The 19364-nt window shown below is 31.3% G+C and overlaps 1 long non-coding RNA gene across 3 annotated transcripts in view; it reads left to right on the top strand.

Moving 5' to 3' along the window:
- LOC107362344 (uncharacterized) overlaps nucleotides 1-19047 on the top strand; it is a 28327-nt gene extending 9280 nt beyond the window's left edge. The window contains exon 3 of one of the 3 annotated variants that reach the window (XR_016198147.1): nucleotides 18936-19047. This is a non-coding gene — a long non-coding RNA (uncharacterized LOC107362344). Of the gene's footprint in view, nucleotides 1-12157; nucleotides 12553-18398; nucleotides 18910-18935 lie in introns of those variants that run through there. The other 2 variants (XR_016198146.1, XR_003082266.2) reach the window with 2 other exon arrangements.
- The last annotated feature ends 317 nt before the right edge of the window (nucleotides 19048-19364 follow it).

Raw genomic sequence — 19364 nt, 5'->3', positions numbered from 1 at the left:
ATGATAAAAAACTGTCTACTTTGGTCATTTGATAATTTTGATGAGAAAAGTTGATTTCATCCTAACTTAATATCAATATTGAGTTAAGTTGAAAAAACATGAAATGAATTGATTGATCTAGAAAAGTGACTTTTCAAGAACAATTTTAACGATAAAAGTTGATTTAAACAGTTGAATAAGTTGTAATTATCAATCAACTTGAATGCAATCCAATGAAATGTTCAATTTTTAGCTTGCACATTTTACCTTCTCATAGCTTTTCAAAGGTTTTCACGATTTTTTACTTTACTCTTGCAATGTTAACTAACTGTAAAGACTGCATTTCTTTATGACCACCCTGAAGATGCTGGGTTAAAGGTTGCTCTGCCTTGACTATATGTGTCAAAAGGGAGGACGTGAAGAAAGAAGAAGATGAAGAAGCTGAAAAGTAAAAAGATGAGGAAGCAACGGGTAATCCTTCACCTTAACCTTTTCCTCGAAGGGAATGAAGTGAAATAAAAGCATTCCTTTGAGGCGTTTTTTATTTCACAAAATTGGATAACCGTCTACTTGACCTTTCCATCTCTTTGTCATCAACCTTTCTCAATGTTCCTTCTCAGAGAAGAAGAAGCAAAGGGTTCTCAATGTGATGAATGATGATGCACATGCAATCCCTTCTGGTAAACAACTTATGTCCCTATGTTGGTTTACCCGTTAACAAGCAAAAGGATAACCTTACGAAATGCGGAAATGATTTTTTTGTTATGTCAATGTGATCCATCTCATTGATGAGGGAGTAGAGGGTTACATAGAGTAAAAGATGAGGAAGAAGGAAGAGAAAAGGTTAGAAGAGAGAAGAAAAAAATGATGAAAAGAATGGATTGAACCCCTTTTTACTCTCTCCTGTTTTTTGTCACTTCCCTTTGGGTTCTCATCCTTTTTTATGTACCATAAAAAACGATCAAAGTCAAGGTACAGCGATTATTAAACTCTTTCTTCTCTTTCTTCTCTTCTCTCCTCTTCTCATGAGATTCACTTGAAGTCATTTGAATATGGTTATGAAGATGGAGAAACATTCTCATTCCTTTGGGCAAATATATGGATACATTTTTTGTGTTTGCTACTTTCCTTTCGATAATGGACATTATAATCTTGCATAAACGTCCTCGACTCAACAATGACTAAATGAGCGACTCATTTTACCTCATCATCCCGTTCACTTTAACCCTTAATGTCAATCAATGTGACCGAAAGGGTCAAAGGTTTCCCTTTATTGTTCAACTTTATCCAATATCATCAAATGCATTTCATTTCCGCTTGAATCAAGTTTCGCTTATTGATATTGCTCATTATTGATTGAATATTTTTTTACCGTTTTTTCCTATTCGCTTTTCAATGTTATCATTATTGCTATTACAATTATTATTGCCGTCATTATTACTATTATTATTGTCTGATAGTTTTTTTTGTCTTGGCTTTTCAAGCCATTATATACTTTGTATCAATGGTTGAGATGCAAAGTCGAGATTGACTATACTTAACCAACAATCAAATGCTTTTTTTATTAGCTATTCAAATGCGCTCATTTGTCGGTCATCTTGCGTCACAAAAAACATCTTACAGCTTGTGTCGCTTGCATAAATTAACCGGAACAACATAAAAAACTTAAATGAATGAAAGGTAAAGTAACCTTCAAATTGAAGCGTAATCTGAAAGAAAGTATTATAGAACCTTTTGGAACTCATTCAAAAACAAAATTCACAGTGCTTTCATCATGTAATAGAATGAAAATTTTATCGAAAATCTTAAAACCATGAATAACAATCGAAATATATCATGACATTATAGTTCATTATTGTACTCATAAAAGTGGTTAAAATCTTTATCCATTTTGATATTTACTTTGATTTTTGAAAAACAATTTCATGATTTCACCAAAAAATTGATTTTTTCAAAAACCATTTCTAGCTTCAATGATAGCTTCTTGCAAATGCATCAACTTGCAGATTTAAATGAACTTCAGAAATTGTTATTCAGAAAATCGAAGAATGTATTATGACGAATTTCATTTTCAAATTTTCTAAATCACTGTTTGCTATATTAGAAAATATCAATTTCTCGACTCTTCAACTAGTTTCAGATGAAAAGTTCATGTAAATTTTAAAAATATTTCACTATTCAGAATGCAATAAAACTACAAATTACAAGTAGTACAAAATGGAATCTAAAGAGATAAAATGATTGTTCCAAAGCTACTGATCCTAATTTTTACTTCATTTGATGTTTTCATTCAAATTAACCTGAAAACGATAAAAAATATGAAAAGGTTTTCCTTATCACATTCAGAAAACACTAATTTGATATTTTTGTTTGCTTTACTTTATTTATTCAAGTTGATAAACTGCCATTTCAGTGTTTTACTAATAATTTTTAGTATATCAAAGCTAAGTATCAACAAAAGATGAAATCACAATTTAAATCAACTGTTCATTTTAAAGATAAATCATTTGACGTTTCGAGTGTTTTCTTGACTTTCAAGATTTACCAAAGCAAATACTAATGTACTTTTGACCCATTCATTCCAAATATTACTGCTCTTTACTCGTTGAAATTTTGGCAAAACGCAAGTAGATTAAGTTTAAACAAATCACCAATCCTAATGGGACTCATTAGACTTGAAAATGAACATTTCACTTGATTGCATTAGAGTGAACATTACGCTCTCCATTTTACATCCCAAATAACCACATGCTGATCACACACTGATTCATGCTTTGTTTATTGAATCAAACCATTGTCTTCAACTGAATCTGCCAAAAGCAGGAAAAAAAAGCTAACTTAAAAGTGTTAAAAACTTTTCTCAACTCTTTACTTTTTTTCACTTCCATCTTTTCAAATGTTGACCTTTTTACCCTGCTAGCTACTTTGCGCTTTTGTAAAGGTCAATAAGTTGAAATAACTGTACTTATCTTATCTTCTCAAAAGATCAGAAAAGATGAAAGAAAAGGAAGAAAAAAGAAGGAAAAAAATAAGTAAAATTGTAAAAAAAGAGGTTTATCCTTCAACCCGTTGCTTGTTGTTATCAAGTATTGTCCGGTTACATTTTAACTGACCCTTGTAGCTCTTTTATGTTGCTTGAGTTTGTTTTTTTTACTTTTTGGTGTTGGCGTTTTCCATACAGATATACATAATGTATCCTTTTACTTTAGTCTGGTCAATAGTAAAAGTGGACCCTGTCCACCCTTTGCTACAATAATGCATTCTTTTTGTCACTCAACTGGCAAAAAAGGGCATTTCTTTACCTCTCATGTTAAGTCACCAAGCAAATGAGTTGAAGGCAACAATAATAAGCACAAAATTGAGCGACAATCTTGATCTTTAACTCGACCTTTAACTCAAAGCTTACAAAATGATGCTAATAGCTGATTACTTGAAAGCTATGAAACCCGTTACTTGGTGTTAAAAAAAATTTACTCAAAAAAAAGACAAAAAAAATCCAAAGTCACTTGAAACGCCATTTTGTTTACCCATAAATCTCAATGACAATTAACCGTGAAAACTGTAACAATTGTTTACTTGAAGTAAATCACTTTTCCCTTTGCCTTCGTCATCCTCATCAAGCAATAGTCTTACCTTTACTGGTCAATCACGGAAACAATCAATATTAACAAAGCTTTTCAATGGAATCAATTTTTCATTCTCATGTTGATGTGTTTTTTTGAAAAATCATGATCATTCCTATCATCATCATCATCATGATTATCATTTGATTGTTATACATTTGAAACCACTACTGACCCAGTGTTCCAGACTCTCCTGACTCAATTGTTATGGTTTAATATTATTATTAATATTATCAATATGACCATTATGCTCGATAGTAACGCTCAGTCGAAACAATTTCATTTTTATTTATTATTATTATTGTATTAACAATCTATCGATAACTTATTGTTAACATCAAATCTTAGGGTAAAACATCAACCCTGACCTGTTATATCGCTTCATCATCTCATCTCTTGGTTGAATCACGAAAAAAGATGAAGTTACATTTTTCTTCTTCTTCTCATTCATCAATTATAATTTCCGTTTTTTAGCTCTCTTTCACTCTCTATCACATTTGATGAAAAACAAAATCTGGTCGATTGTTTGCTGTTCAAAGCGTCAATGCACTTTTACGGCGCGCTTTCCATCAATACACATAATCTGTTTCAATTGAAAATAACTTTTTTTCCCTTTGCGCTTCAAACTTTATTAACTTCAATTTCCCGTCTTTCATTCATAACTTGCCATCAACAATTGTTGATCATTTCAATTTGTCCATTGCCTAGTAACCCACTGAAACTCTTTTCACTAATTAGCAGACAATTATTCATTCATTTTACTGCTTTTTCCACTATTTGAATATGATAATTTGATGGATAAAAAAAAAGTTGTTGATTGGTAGTTTACTGGTTTCATGTTGACAAAGTTGATTTGCAATTTTTCGGGACTTGAAACGTTGAAAACGCTCTCTAAAATATTCTTCACCACATTGAGTTACGTGATGAAGTTACCTTAATTACCGACTTTTTTACCCAAAATTTGCAACTCGTAACATTACGACTGAGAAAATTTAATTGTTTCTCTTCCTCTTTCACTCTCTCTTTGTCTGTCAGTCTATTTCCAGACAAAATAGGATCTCTTCATCTTCATTATCCTCTTCATTATCGTCATCAGAGACAACAGAAAAAAAAAGTTACAAAATAACAAAATAGTAAACACAAATAGAAACGTAAACTTGTTTTTCTCACTTTTGATGTATCTGTATTTAGGAATAGACAAACAAATAGATCGATCATTTTGGGTCGAGAAGACGCAATAGAAAGAAAAAAACAAATTAAGTTGCAAACATGATGATAATGATGAGGATAAATAGAGAGTCAATTAACATTTAGTATGCAATGGTAACCATCTTTACCATTCAACCAGTTGTTTTGTTTTCCCTTCAATATATCGTATTTCATTTGTCTCTAATCATTATCTTCCTTATTATCATCTTGTTCATCATGATTCAGTTATTGGTAAAACAATTCTCACCAAAGACCACAAATTTAACTGTAAATAGTTACAAAGCGTTGCTTGTTCCTAATGATATCCATTGAAACATTGGAAACAAAATTAAGCTCAACAATAATAGCAACAAAAAGTTCATAAAATATCTCAATGAAATTGTCTAATAATATCTTAAACTAGTGAAGCAATTGAATACTCTAGTTATAATTACTGTCAAAAATAGTAACCCAATTCAGTTGATAAAAGTGTAAAATTTTTGCAACTCACAAGCAAATTCAACTTTTTAAACTTTTAATAAAAATTGATTTAAAGGTAAATTCAATGTGAAGCTCAAATAAATTACCACTTTTCACCTTTTCCATGTTTTATTTTGTCAAAGTTGAAAGTTGCATGTTAAAAGGTTTTTATTTCACTCAAGTAGTATTTGATCAGAAGAAGACTTTGTAATGATAAATTGGTTACTAAGTTTACTGTCATGATTAACCGAGAATCAGATAATTTGGAAAAAAATTAATGTTTAACTTTGGTTACCTTTACCATCTAAATGTTACCATAAACTTGTGATAATCAGGTAACATTTTGCTGGTCTACAATTAACATTGGGATCATCAAGATTTACTCAACAAGATCGCTGTCAATAAATTAAGTTTACTTCAAGTTTGGTTTTATCCGCTTCAGTAATAAGGTTGTTGTATTAGACTCTTGATAAATGATGAAAGCGTCTAAGTGAACTTGATTAAGCTTGGAGAGAAGCAAAAAGAAACGCATTTTAGCCTCAAAGTTGAACCTGTTTGTGTCTTTAAACGTCCCTTCTCTAATTATTACTACCTTATCGTTATTGTGACCTAAATTTTACAATGAACAAAACAAAATAATCGGACAATTAGTTGAATGTAAGCTTTCTTTGATTGCTTGTCAATGGTAATTGTCCAAAGTTTATCATGATTCAGTGCTGCTTGAAATATCAATATTTTGCTTTGGATATTAATTTGTTTGCTTTGACGATAAAGATAAAAACTGTTTCAACGGAAAAGGTCGTAGGATTGAAGTAAATTGGATAAAAAAACAAGAGGATAACAAATAAAGATGCAGAAATGTGAAGAGGATGTCGCTCCATTTTAAAGAGGAAAAAGAAAGGGAAGAAGAGAGGAGATGAGATGAAGGCTAAACATGAAGATAGTGATATTAATGACTGAAGAAAGAGAGAAACAAGAAGTTTTCTTGAGGCGGGATTAGCTGAAGTTATAGGAAAAGGGTCTGAATGTGAAATGATGAAAAAGGATTTGTAAAAAGGAAAGGAAAAGATGATGAAAATTGGGAATAAAAAATTGGTTATTCATGTATTTTGATCAATATTTTCACATTAAATTTGTCGTTTTGTTTTCAACAGATGAGAAGGATGAAGAAGGATGAAAAGGATGATAAGTTTTTTGATGAGAAGAGGGATGATGATGATAGAATAGATTAATGAGAAAGTGAAAAGAGGAAAGTCTTTAATGGGCAATGTGCAATGTAACAGTGAAAGTGGCATTGACTACTCAATGGACGAGGATAAAGATGAAGGATGAGGATGCTAGTTGATAAAGAGAGAGAGAGGAGGAGGAGGTGAATGAGAGTAAATCAGATGTAAGATTGAAATGGGGTAACTGGGATGCAAATAGGAACCAATTGAATATCGGTTTTCAGACAAAAATTTCGGTTGTAAAATGTTGAAAGAAACTCAAAAACGTTTTACTTTTTTTTGACTTAATTTTACTTTTCATTTCAAACATTTCTTTTCCTTCTTTTTTTTCATATAAATTTGTCTCATCATCTTCACCTCCCCATCATCATCATCATTCGTGCTTTCTCTTTATCCTCACTTCTAACTGTTAAAATTTTTTCCTTTCTCCCTCTGATTCCATTCTCTCTCGATTCTCTATCAAAAAATCAAGATCAATGTTAAATGTTGAACTTGAACATCAATTGACAACAGTTAACATAACAACAGATCCATTTAACCTGATTTGCTTCTGTCCATATTTTTGACCAGATTATTATTTAGTTTTTTGTGTCTATCTTATCATTATTCATATTTAACGGAATCTTTCAATCATTTGTGTTTAAAAAATGTATTTAGGCATAACCTAGGCACTTATGATAAAACTGAAATCAATTGAAATCACTTTTATTTATTGCTAGTTTGTTCAAATCATTATCAATCTATTTTCTAGATTTGCGCGGCTTTAACCAGAAATTAACTGATTGACAAAGACTGAACTTGAACAAAACGCTGTTCTTTCACTTGAATTTGTATTTTATTTTCAATTGAAAATATAGACTGTTTTGTATTCAACTCGAGTTTGAGTTATCAAAGGATTATAGGAAATGAATTGAAATGGATAGAAATATTAAATTGCAATAAAAAACAAATGAAATGTGAGATGAAAAAATTGAGAGAATGAAGTTTCTGCGGTTAAAGGATGTTGAATAAAAGTTGAAAACAAAGGGTTGTTTTGATAGTATCAATAATGTTGACTGGTTGTTGGTTAATAGAGATGCAAAAAAAGGATTACCGGAAACAGTGTGTGTGTTTTTAATGTGGTTGAAAAGGGTAAATGGTTGTGTTAAATGGTGTAATAACAGTTATAAATAATGTTATTATGAAAAGTTAGCACACTTATGCAGATAATATACAAAAAAAGGATTGACTTTGAAAAGTGAAAGGAAGGAGGAGTGATAAGGAGTTAACAAGAGGAACAAGTTTAAAAAAAGAGTTTATAAAGAGAACCATTTAAATCATGTTAAAGGTAATGTGAGAAGAGATGATGAACAGATGAAGAGGATGATGAGGAAGGAGTAAGGAAAGGATTTTTATAGTAAGTGTGAGTGAGAGAGAGAAGAGAGAGTGAAAGAGTAAAGGAGTAAAGGAGTGAAAGAGTGAAAAAGTAGCTAAAAGTAGGAGGATGAAGATGAAGATGAAAGGGAGGGATAAAAAGTTGAATGAAATAATAGTAAAGGGTTTAACTCGCAATAAAATAAAGGGGTGGAAAAGGGTTACTATAAAGGGAAGTATGAAATGAATAAATGAAAGGGAAAGTAAAGGGTTACTATTGGTTGTAAAATTTATCCAATAAAGAGGTGAAACTATTATTATCATCTTCTGTTTACATGTAAAGCTAACATTCAGATTGAGTTTGTTTTATCCATTTCAAGATATTCAAATGGCATCATCAAGTTATTTCATCGATTGCTTGATTCAGAGCTAAATACACTAAAATTGAGCTTTGATTGAAAACACTTTCAAGCTTATCAAATGTAACTTTTTGAATTTATAAAAACTCTCAAGTTTATTTTGTCTTTTCATATTGTTTAACCTTTTTTAAAGTTGATTATTTTATTCAAATTGTTTCATTCAAGTTTCTTGATGTGTTCAAAGTGTCGTTGGTTCATTTTCATTATAAATGTGACAAGGTGATTGATTAAACAAGCAGACAGCTGTATTGATGATTAAACTTGATTAAATTGATTTTGTGCTAATATCAGTTTTAAATTATCAAGTGTTAAACCAGCGAAATGTTTCTTTTCAAATTTTCTGGATTTTCATCAAGATTCACTCTTTATGTTTATCAGTTTCAACAGCAACAGTTTCACAGATATTTTGAGTAAAATTCAGTGAAAATAAATTAATTTAATCATTTTATCCTTTTGAAACTGCCATTCATCAGTTGACTTTATCTCTAGATTGAAATGAAATTATTTAAATGTAACAACATTTACTTACATTTCAAAAGGTTTTCCTCATTTTATTCATTGTTTTTTGTTTTCCAATTTTTGACACACACTGAAAATCATTTTTGCTGCTATAAATGAAGATCATAATCATGCATTTGACTTTGATCACTTTGAATTGTTTGATGGTGAAAATAATGATGAAACCATTCATGTTTACCTTTTGCTCTTTTCTGTTTATCATTCTTTGATTGTTAATCATTTCTTTTGTTTAGTTACCTTTATTTTTGTTTCTTTATTGTAGTTAATTTTTGACAAGGTTAATATTATTTTACCTTTGCATCTTGATGATAAAAAAAAGGGAAATAAAGTGAGAAAAAAGCGCAAAAAAGTTGCCAGTTAATGGTTGATGCCAATGAAAATAATAGGTAAAGTTCATTGTTCAATCTTGAGTATTACATTCAATAATCTAGTTAACCTTGTTGCTAGTTATATCATTATTAATAGCTATCATCATCTAATAAAGGTTACCTTTTTGTTTCTGTCAAGATCAACATTAATATCTTTCCATCTTTACCTTTTTCACTGTCAGTAATCAGTTGATAGACTTAATTATTATATCATTTTGCTGTTTATTTTATCAATTAACAAATCAATTAGAAGAGCTAATGCTAAAAGAGCTAATGCTAAATGAAGAAATGAACTTTTTCTTAATCAACTTTTCCCGAATCATTTGAAACTCAATTTCTTGGATAAATTGTCAAGTTTCAACTGACCTTTACAATCAGTTTATCATGACAATTTATTCAACATTTTTGTTTATATTCATTTGGATTTTAACCTAATTTTTGGACATTTTCATCAATTTGTTGGTCAATTGAATAAAAAAAGATGTTTTCTGGAGCTTTAATGGTTGACAATGAAATTCAATTGAAAACAGAGTTTGCTTTTAATTCAGTTTCCTTCATTTTCTTGTTACATTTGATTGTTAATAAGATTGATTGTTGTCACATTAATCGATTTTGTTTTCTGCCTTTTCTTCAACTAACACCAAAAAAATGTTACAATTGAAAGTTATTAATACAATTAATGGGCCTTTTGTTTGCTTAATTCACCTACAATTGTTATAATAGCAGCATTGCTGCTTATTTATCAATACATTGTCTATTAACTTGCACATAATTTAACAATCTTACCATCTCTTGTCAAAACTGACTTATTTTGTTGTTATTATCAACATTTGGATATTATTATATTATTATTTTATTAATATAATGATAGTCTATGAAATAATTATTATTAATTGTTACTCTTCTTGCAAGGTAACATTGAAAAATGAAAGGTCAACAAGGTAGATGAGAGAAGAGGAGAAACAGATAATGTAATAAAATAGTGACAACAATTGACTAGAAACAATGATTAAAGGTAGAAGATGAGGATGAGGATGAATAAGATAAAGGATAAGATGAGAGAGGAAAGAGACAGAGAGAGGTAAAAAAAATCATAAAAAAGGCCAAAAAGGAGAGGAAAAATAGCAGGTTAGAGTCTCAATTAGATTAGATGAGTATTGTAAAGATAAATGGGAGTATTCAATTATGCAAACAGAAAGCATGGGAGAATCATGATGAGGTTGAAGAGAATTGAGAAGATAGAGGATGAAGATGAAGAAGATCGGAGATAAGAAATGAAAGAGGAAAAAAAGTCAAGATTAAGGTTATCATTGCTTTGAGCAATGATTAAGGACAGAAAAGCTGAAAAGATAAAAAAGATGAAGATGAAAATGAGAATGATGATGATGATGATGAGATCTAAATAGAAAGTGAGTTTAGATGGAAAAAAAGATGCAAAAGATGGAAGATGAAAGCTTATCATTGAGTCATTTGGGTGATGAAATTGAAGGGGAAAATGAGATGAGAATGATGATGATGATGAGAAAAGGATGTATTTGTTTACATTGATCAAGTCCAGTTTTTTATGTTAAAACGGTCTCTTGTGTCTGTAATGAGAGAGTCACTAATGAGTTTGAAAGAGTAGGAGGAAAGGAAAGAGGAAAAATGGGAGAAGATGAAGATGATGGTGATGATGATGAGAAAGAAAGAGAGGGTAAAAAGTAGAGGGAGGAGTAACTGTGTAAAAAATGGTATAAAGGGCTAACTATTTGAAAGGGTCAACCTGAGGGTGATGAGGTAAGGAATTAGTTGGCCCTTTGGTTTCTAGTTTTTTTTCCGTTTTCTCATCATTACTATGACCTGAGAACGGCCTTCAAACCTAATAATCATTCTTCCCTTTCCTCCATCATCATCAACAATGTAACCAAACACGAACTATCCATTAAACCATTGAACAGTTTAATTAATTTCAACAAAAAACACTGATTTTAACGGCAAACTAAACCTTCAAGTTGAAGGCTAAATTAAATGACTTCAAAGATGAAAATGAAAACATTGAAAAAAGTAAAGCTCAGGAAAAAGTATTGAAAATATCAACAAACTTTAGTTTCAAAATCAAAGATCGCTCGACAATCATAATTTAGTTTCATAGTTAATTCACTGAAGATCTCAATGTTGTATCTTGTTTCCATTATGAAACATTCATTATTTAGTTCATGAAAACTCTGCTAACTTAATAAATGCAGTAAGCTTCAAGTAATTCATGATTAAAATGAATTTTCTCAATCCACTTGTACTAAGCTTTGCATGAAGCCAATGTTGAAATTGCAATGATTTTGATCTGAGACAAAAAAAATACAAATGATACTCTTTGCGTGTTTCCTTCACCTCATCAGAGTGTGATGGCGAAAAAAGTTATTTGTCGATTGTTTTTCATCCTTTCCTTTCCCCGTTTACTCCCTTTTAACCGCTGTTACCAGTGCATTTATTGTCACAGTTAAATAGCCGTTATCCGCTATGTGAGTAAACCTTTGAAGGCTTCTCAATGACACACAAACCCATGGGAAGATTAACCACAACAGGAAGAAGAAAGAGACTGATGATGATGCTGGCGATGAGGAGAATACCCTTTCATTCACGTTTTTTAACATCAAAATGACCAAGTAAAAAACACCATAATAATGAGCATCATCCTTCTCTCTCCTTCTCTCTTCAAACATGACCACTGGTCAGTTTCTGTTTTTTTCTTCTTCCTCAACAGATATTCCCTTTACTCCTTTACTGCTTCTTCCTTCTTCCTCCTCTATTTTCAAATTGGCAAGGGGTTAACACGCATCCTTGATCACCTCATGGCCAAAATAACGATGAGGCCAACTAATGAAAAAAAACAGCAGACATTTAATATCTATTTGCATGCAATGGGTTTATATTTTGCTGTTTTTTTTGCCATTATTGTTGTTGTCTTACTAGTTGCTGGAAATGTGTAATTGACATCACATTTCTTGTTGGTTTATATTTAACAGGCAAATAGCATATAAAGCATAATAACAAATGGTCTGATGGTTTAACAGCAAGAAGTAAAAAAATAGATGAAAAAAAAACATTGAAGACAATGAAGCTGTTCACATGAAGGATAACCAGTTAGGTGAGACTCGAAAGAGACATTCATCAGCTTCACCATTAATGGCCAAAAATAAAAGTGTTATTAGATAACCTTTTTTGTTGTCCTCATCTTCCTTACCTTGTGTTGCAGAAAAAGAGCAACAGAAAAAGATGATTGGAAACAATCATCATAGTAATCAAACATAGTAACACATTTTTCATGAACAAAGTTGACACATGAATGATATCATTACCATGGAAACTTATTCAGCATTAAATTACCACTTTTCCATTTTTCACTCCTTTCCATGTTAATGGCTATAAAACCTTTAGCTATTGTCCATCTTATTTGTTAATCATCAGTTAAAAATGTTAATCAATTGTAAATGTTTGAATATTGTTATAACATTTACGGTCAGTTTTTATCATTTTATCAGCAAATATTACAGTTGAATGTTTCATTTTCAATGTAAATTAAAAACTAATGCAATGATCAACATTGAACGATAACCCAAATCAGTTTACCTATTAATAGATTGAATCCGCATCACTTTGTATTTTTGTATCAGTCTGTCTGGTTGTTTGCATTAAATCATAAAGTGATCGTTATTTTTACTCTATATATTGAAATGTGGGTCCAAGTTGGTTTTTAAAATGAAAAGGACTTCTAGAAAGTTGGTCATTGGATAAATATTAAAAGGGAAAAGGAAATTGTAGATGAAAGGAGGAAGATAGAAGATGAAGATTGTCTGTTGTGTAAAAAAAGGGACAAAAAATTGAACATTTATAAGGCCAAATTTATTGAATATGGCTACTACTAACAATCACCATTTTTGCGCCTTCAACTCAGCATACTGCCCGATGAGACAGACTCAAATACTTATTATAATCACGATGATGATATTGATGATAATATCAATAATAAGGAAGACGGAAAAGAGGCTGGTTCAACTAGATAGCCACATTAATTTCAATAAGTATCAATGAAAAATGTGTTTTTAAACGAATGATTATAAAGATATATTTTGTCATATATTCACTTTCGACTGCTTGATGGTCCTTTTTTGCAGCAACAGCAGCAACTTTACATTTGCAGCTAAAATTGAAAAGTTGATCAATATTTTCATCTTTTGTTTTTTCCTCTTTTCAGCCAAAATTAGCATAATCATCTGAAAGATTATCATTAGTAAAATTTAATAGTTTGGATTAGCTGTAAACTTATTAACAGATTTTATACCAAAATAACTTGTTTTTTGTTTGCGCTCGTCTTTTCCTTGCTGTAATTTTGATCTCTCCAGTGTCGCACTTTATTTTCAGGCTTGTGTTACAATTTAAAGTCTATTGATAATAATAGCATCAATTAAAAGTAATCATTTGCAAGATTGATTTCCTTTTCAGTTTCTACCTGATTGAATCTGGTTGTTGCCTTGTTTGGGACAAACATTGAAAATGTTGCATTTTCAAGTGTTCAAGCTTTTACTGATGATGATGAACCAAAATGGGTGATTACAGTTATTTATATCTGAATATGTGTTATTATCAGGGAATCAAGTGGTTCTTGTTTCTTCACTGTTGCCCATTTTTATTTATTGTTTTTAATCTACTGTTGATGATTTATTTGGCCATGATAACCCAAATTCTTGAGGCAATATTATTGGTCAAAGTTTACTTTTTACTGTGTTTACCATAGATGATGCCAATGATGATGAGGTTAATGATAATGATGACGGTTGATGGAGTCACAAAACTGTTATATTAATAATAATAATCTTAATAATAATGGTTAATAACAAGAACCTTAAGACAGTTTATCACTAGTTTCTAGTCTCCAGGCTAACCAAATATTAGCCAAAGATTTGTGATATCAATTGTGATGTGTTTACCTCACAGGTTTTTGTTTCAAGATAAAAGTCAATGTTAAAAGTTAAATTGCATTGTGCATTTAAATTAAGTCACCGGTTGATGTTGAGGGTACAGCATGATGGGAAAGATGAGGATGAGAAGAAGGTGAAGGAAAATGTGAAACAGTGAATATTGTTGAATGATAAGTTGCAATGACGACTGGCGACTGAAATTAGTTCAGGGATTGAGGATGCTGTTTATGGTTATGATGATGATGATGATGATTATAAGAAGGATGATTAAGCAAAGAAAAGCAGTTCTGTTGGTTAACAACGAGAATCAAGATGTTTATAAATATAAATATATCATTATGATATTTAAATTGTTAATATGAGTTTCAGTGGATGTAGGTCAATAAGCAGATAAACAAGGAATTGTAAGTAAACAAACTTGTCACCACAATAATGATGATTAAAATGATGATTGGGATGATGATTATGTGGATGATGGTGATGGTGATGATGATGATAATGGTAAAGTGAAAATGAATACAGATATAATCGAAAATAGATTTGGGTCAAAGGAAAAATTTTTTACCCAATTTTTTGTTTTTCGGTGATTCAGGGAAATTGATGTTGCAAACAAATGCAATCTCACCTTGAATGATGATAAGCTAGACGAGTAGGATGAGGTTCATGATGATGATGATTTGCCTTCTTTAGGAGACTTAAATGTTTGTAATCTGTTGAATGAAACAGGCAAAGATGCATGCAAAAATAATGCAATTATCAACCGTTAAACCAACAACAAGGAAAAGTCAACTTGATTAACTTGATTGTGTTAATAATAGTTATGGTTAGTTGATCAAGGATATGTCAACCTTGTCAACTTGATAATTAAAATGAAACTTTTCATTTCAAATGCAAGTTGTTTCAGTGAAAAAAAGTGTTTCTCTGAATTTCTTGACCGATTGAAAGATAGATTGAAGTTGCAATTGTTTATCCACTTTTGACTGATTTTCATTTTGATCATGATTCTGAAATTAATAAATGATTAGCAGATTGTTCAAGGTTAACCTACTTTAAGGTGTGCTTGTCTCGTTCAATGGTCAACTTTTCAATTGTCCTTTTGATTGGATTAGTTTGCTAATCAATGGGTTTAAGTGATTCAAATGATTATCTAATTTGATTTTATCGATTGCGGATAAAAAAGATTAGTAAGATTGACCTGTGAAAAAAAGTCCCAGTGACCCTTGTAAGTTTTTTACACACAATGTGATGACCAGTGAAAAGAAAGGAGGAAAATGACCTAAAGAGGAAAGGGCGAGGTTGGTTATCTAAGAAGACAGGAAAAACGAAAGAGTGTTAGGCAAGAGAGGAGAGAGGGGCGTGGGAAGAGCGTTTTTTAAGACTGACTTGTATCTTAAGGAGTTGGTTAAGGCCAGAGGCCAACATAGGATGAAAGGTCGTTGGGTCAAGAAGGGGATAAAATCTCAGAAGAAGGGGGTTTTCAGAGGGAGTTTTCTTAATAAACATCATTATCATCATCAACAACAACAACAAAAGGAGGAAAAAAAAGAAAAGAAAATTTCTCTTTATCATTTTCACTTTCTTCTTCTTCTTCATTCTGCCTTTTCGAGTGAAAAAAAACAAGAAGATAAAAGATAAAGATGAAGATGGAGAAAAAACTCAACAGAATAAGTGAAAAAAGCGTTCTTTTGCCTTGTAAGGACAAACGATGGTGCAAACAAAAAATGATGATGTTAATGATGATGATTATGGTGATGATGAAGAAAATAAAAACGGAAATTTATCTTCTCTTTCTTCATTCTTTTTCGCTTCTTTTCTGCTTCTTTACGATTCCATTGATGAGCTCATCCGGATGATCCTCTTGTTGCATCCTCATCTTGGCGAAACATCACCAAAAAACTCTTTTCCTGTCTCTTTCTCTTTCTCCGATTCCACTTTCTCTCATTTCTCATCCTCATCCATCTTATCATTCGCATATTCCGCATCTTCTTAGAGAGACTGAAAAAGAGAAAGTAAGGAAAAGTCAGAGAGAGAGAGAGAGAGAGACAGATAAGTGAGTAAAAAAGATGAAGGAGGAAAACAAAATGTGATAAAGAGGATGCAAAAATGCAATAAGATTGAAGACAACAAAAAAAGTACAAAGCAACTGAAAAAAAATGCGATAAGTTTTTGAAAAAACAAAAACAAGCGAAAATGATGGCGAGGAAAAGTCTCTCGAAATTGAAGATGAAAAGATGAAGAAAAAAAAGCGAGAGACTAACCGAAACGAAGAATGTTGACTGTTGACCCCTAAATTACCTCAATACCCAACTCCCCCTCGACTCCCCAAAAGCACCCTTGGCCCTTCTCCTTTACTTTCTCCTTCACTTTCTTCCTTTTCTTTACACAGCTTTCACTCATTTTTTACCAGAGCTTTTCTTCCTCTCATCTTCCTCTCTCTCACTCTCTATGTAACCTTAAAGGCAGGGTGAAAGTGAGGATGTTGTGTAAGCTTTCCCTTTCTTGTTTGACCTTTTTTTACCAAAATAGAGGTCCAATGTCTTCTATGGCTTGAGTCCAGCCGCAAGACCAGACTTTCCCTCTCACTCATCATCCTTATCATTTGAGTTTTTTTTTGGCCAACAACTGATAGCCTTTGAGAAGACAAACTTCTCATAATTTCAGTCTTTATTGGCCAATGGCCTTAACATATTTTTGAAAAGGAAAGTGGTACGAATAGCATTTCTTTTTCTCTCTCTTTTTTTCTCATAAATTATTTTATTTTTTTTCAGTCTTATATTTTTTTCTCCATCTTCATCAGCATCTTTATCCTCTTCCTTCTCTTCCCTCCTCCCTTTCTTTCCTCGTTATTTTCATTCTCCCTTTCATTCTGATATCACTCTCTCTCCAACATTTGCACACAACAAAGATTAGCCAAAGGAAGTTTTTGTGTGCATTTTTCATCTCCAATGCTTTAAACTTTTCAACTTAAATATGAAAGAAGAATGAAAAAAAATAATGAAAAAGTCGTGTGTTTCTTTATCATCATCATTATCATCTTATGAGTTTTGTTACACAACTTTTACCTTCCCTTTCTTCCGTTACCATTGTTAACCAAGAAACTGACCTACATCTTGACCAGTCCAAATCTCAACCTCATTTTGCATTCATATCATAACATTTCCTATTATTAATAATTTATCAAATTACATTGTTGATGATTCAATTTCATCTCAACTTTAGAAGAAAAAGAAAAGGAAAAAGAAACAAACAAAAGTCCATCTCATTTTCATCCTAATATCCATCTTGAATGCTGAACAAAATGCAGGTAATGCATTTTATCTCTACAATATTACATAAAGTGCTTTTTAAGATTATGGTCAGCCTCTTAAAAAACATAATAATAATGCAATAACATTTTATGCAATATTATATTGGCGCAAACAATTAGTTTTAATTGCGTTTAACCTATTAAATTAGTGTTACAAAAAGGTAAAAAAGACAACAAGAAGAAAAAAGTTTTCTCTGTTTTTTACCTTTTCCAACCTTTTTATAACTTACAACTTGTGTTATCTCAATAATCATGATTCTCACAACGAAGTAAAAAAGCGGCTGTAAAAAAATGTTGATAATAAACCTAATAGAAGTACATACATTTTTATAATCAATCTACATCCTTTCACCTTTTACCTTAACCTTTACCTGTTCATCTATCGGTTACAAGGAAGTGTTAAGGGAAAATAAAAAAAAAGAGTAAAAAGAAGAAGAAGGAAAAAAACAGTTCAAAGTGTGACAGGATTTAAAGGTAGACACCAGAGAGGTTAGAGTTGAAACTCTGGTAAAAAATGCTTTGCCTCTTTCAGGTTGAAGAGCAATGGAAGTAACAAAAAATATCAAGAAAATGAACAGGTAAAGGTTTTTGCTTTTTTTTCTTGTTCACTCTTTTATCATAAACTTTTCATTGTCATCATCTTATAGGTTTTACTCCTTGAAAACCGCTTTCCAGACAAACAAATGTCTTTCTTCATTTTTTACTCTTTCTTTTTACTCTTTCTTTCCACTTCTTCCACTCTTTGACAAACACACTCTTCACTCTCACTCTCGTAATCCACCTTATTGTACCTCTCTTTTCATCTCCTTTATTCACCTTCATCTTCTCATCTTTCGTCTTCCTTCCTCATTCTTTATTGCATAGACAGTGGTATTCATCATCTTCGTCTTTGTACAACTTGTTTTGCTTTTCTTCTTCTTCTTCTTCATCAGTCGACCTTTACAAGGTAAACTTTTCTTTCCTTTTCTTACCTTTGAACAGGTAAGAAGGGAAGCCAAACAGTCTCAATATGATGATTATTAGAATGATGATAAAGTGAAGGAATCATCTTAATTCCCTTTCTTCATTGCGCTCACTCTTCATTGTGTCAATATCATCGTCGCATTACAATGAAATGAAAAGAAGTAAAAAAGATGAGGAACAAGAAGATGAACAAAAAAAACTGTCAACTTTATTCAAATCTTAAGAAGCTTCTTCTTTACCTTTCCGTATTATATTCATCATCTTTCACCGTCTTCATCTTTAAACCATCTGAAGATGCGTCAGTTAACGCATATTGCGTCAAATTGGCCTTTCAACACAAACTTGATAACACTTTACATAAAAGTACGAACTAAAACATGGCCAAACAATTCACGTTTTTTTCATCCTTTTTTATCCTTTTTCATCCTTTTCTTTTCTTTTCATCTCCATTCTCTTATCATTTTTTCTGTAACCAAAGATGTAAACAGCTTCTCTTCTTACCTTCAAAAATGTCTTATTATTTTTTGTTTTTTACCTTCTTTTCACCATCAACAGGTTATAAAGTAAACTTTTACCTTAAAAAAAACTTTTGTTACTGACCTTTAGCTTGAAAAAATGTTATGATTGATCTAAACCTGAAGAGAAGGCAAAGTTATTTGAAATATTTTCTTGCATTTTGTTTTCTTTCTGGTATTTGCGTTCAAATTGACGATCAAATTGCACCAATTCAATTTGATTGCAATTATTTTTCAACTGTTTCCAATTTCTGGTACAAACTGGCCATTGGTCAAATGGTGGAAGCAATTGGTAAACGATCATCTCTTGAAGTCGCTTTTTGGGCTTAACCAAATTAATGGTATCAAGTCGGGTATCAAAATGTACTCACAGAATGACCTTTTGATGATTTTCTTGCTCAATCACGATTATTCATTTCTCAAGGAACAAGGAGTGACATCACTCAAGTTGATCATCTTTTCATCATCA

Source organism: Tetranychus urticae, chromosome 1 (genome assembly GCF_039701765.1).
Source record: "Tetranychus urticae isolate SD_2017Ah chromosome 1, NJAU_TeUrti_SD_1.0, whole genome shotgun sequence".
Lineage (NCBI taxonomy): Eukaryota > Metazoa > Arthropoda > Arachnida > Trombidiformes > Tetranychidae > Tetranychus > Tetranychus urticae.
The sequence above is the reverse complement of the archived record's forward strand: the minus strand, read 5'-3'. Positions and strand labels throughout refer to the sequence as shown.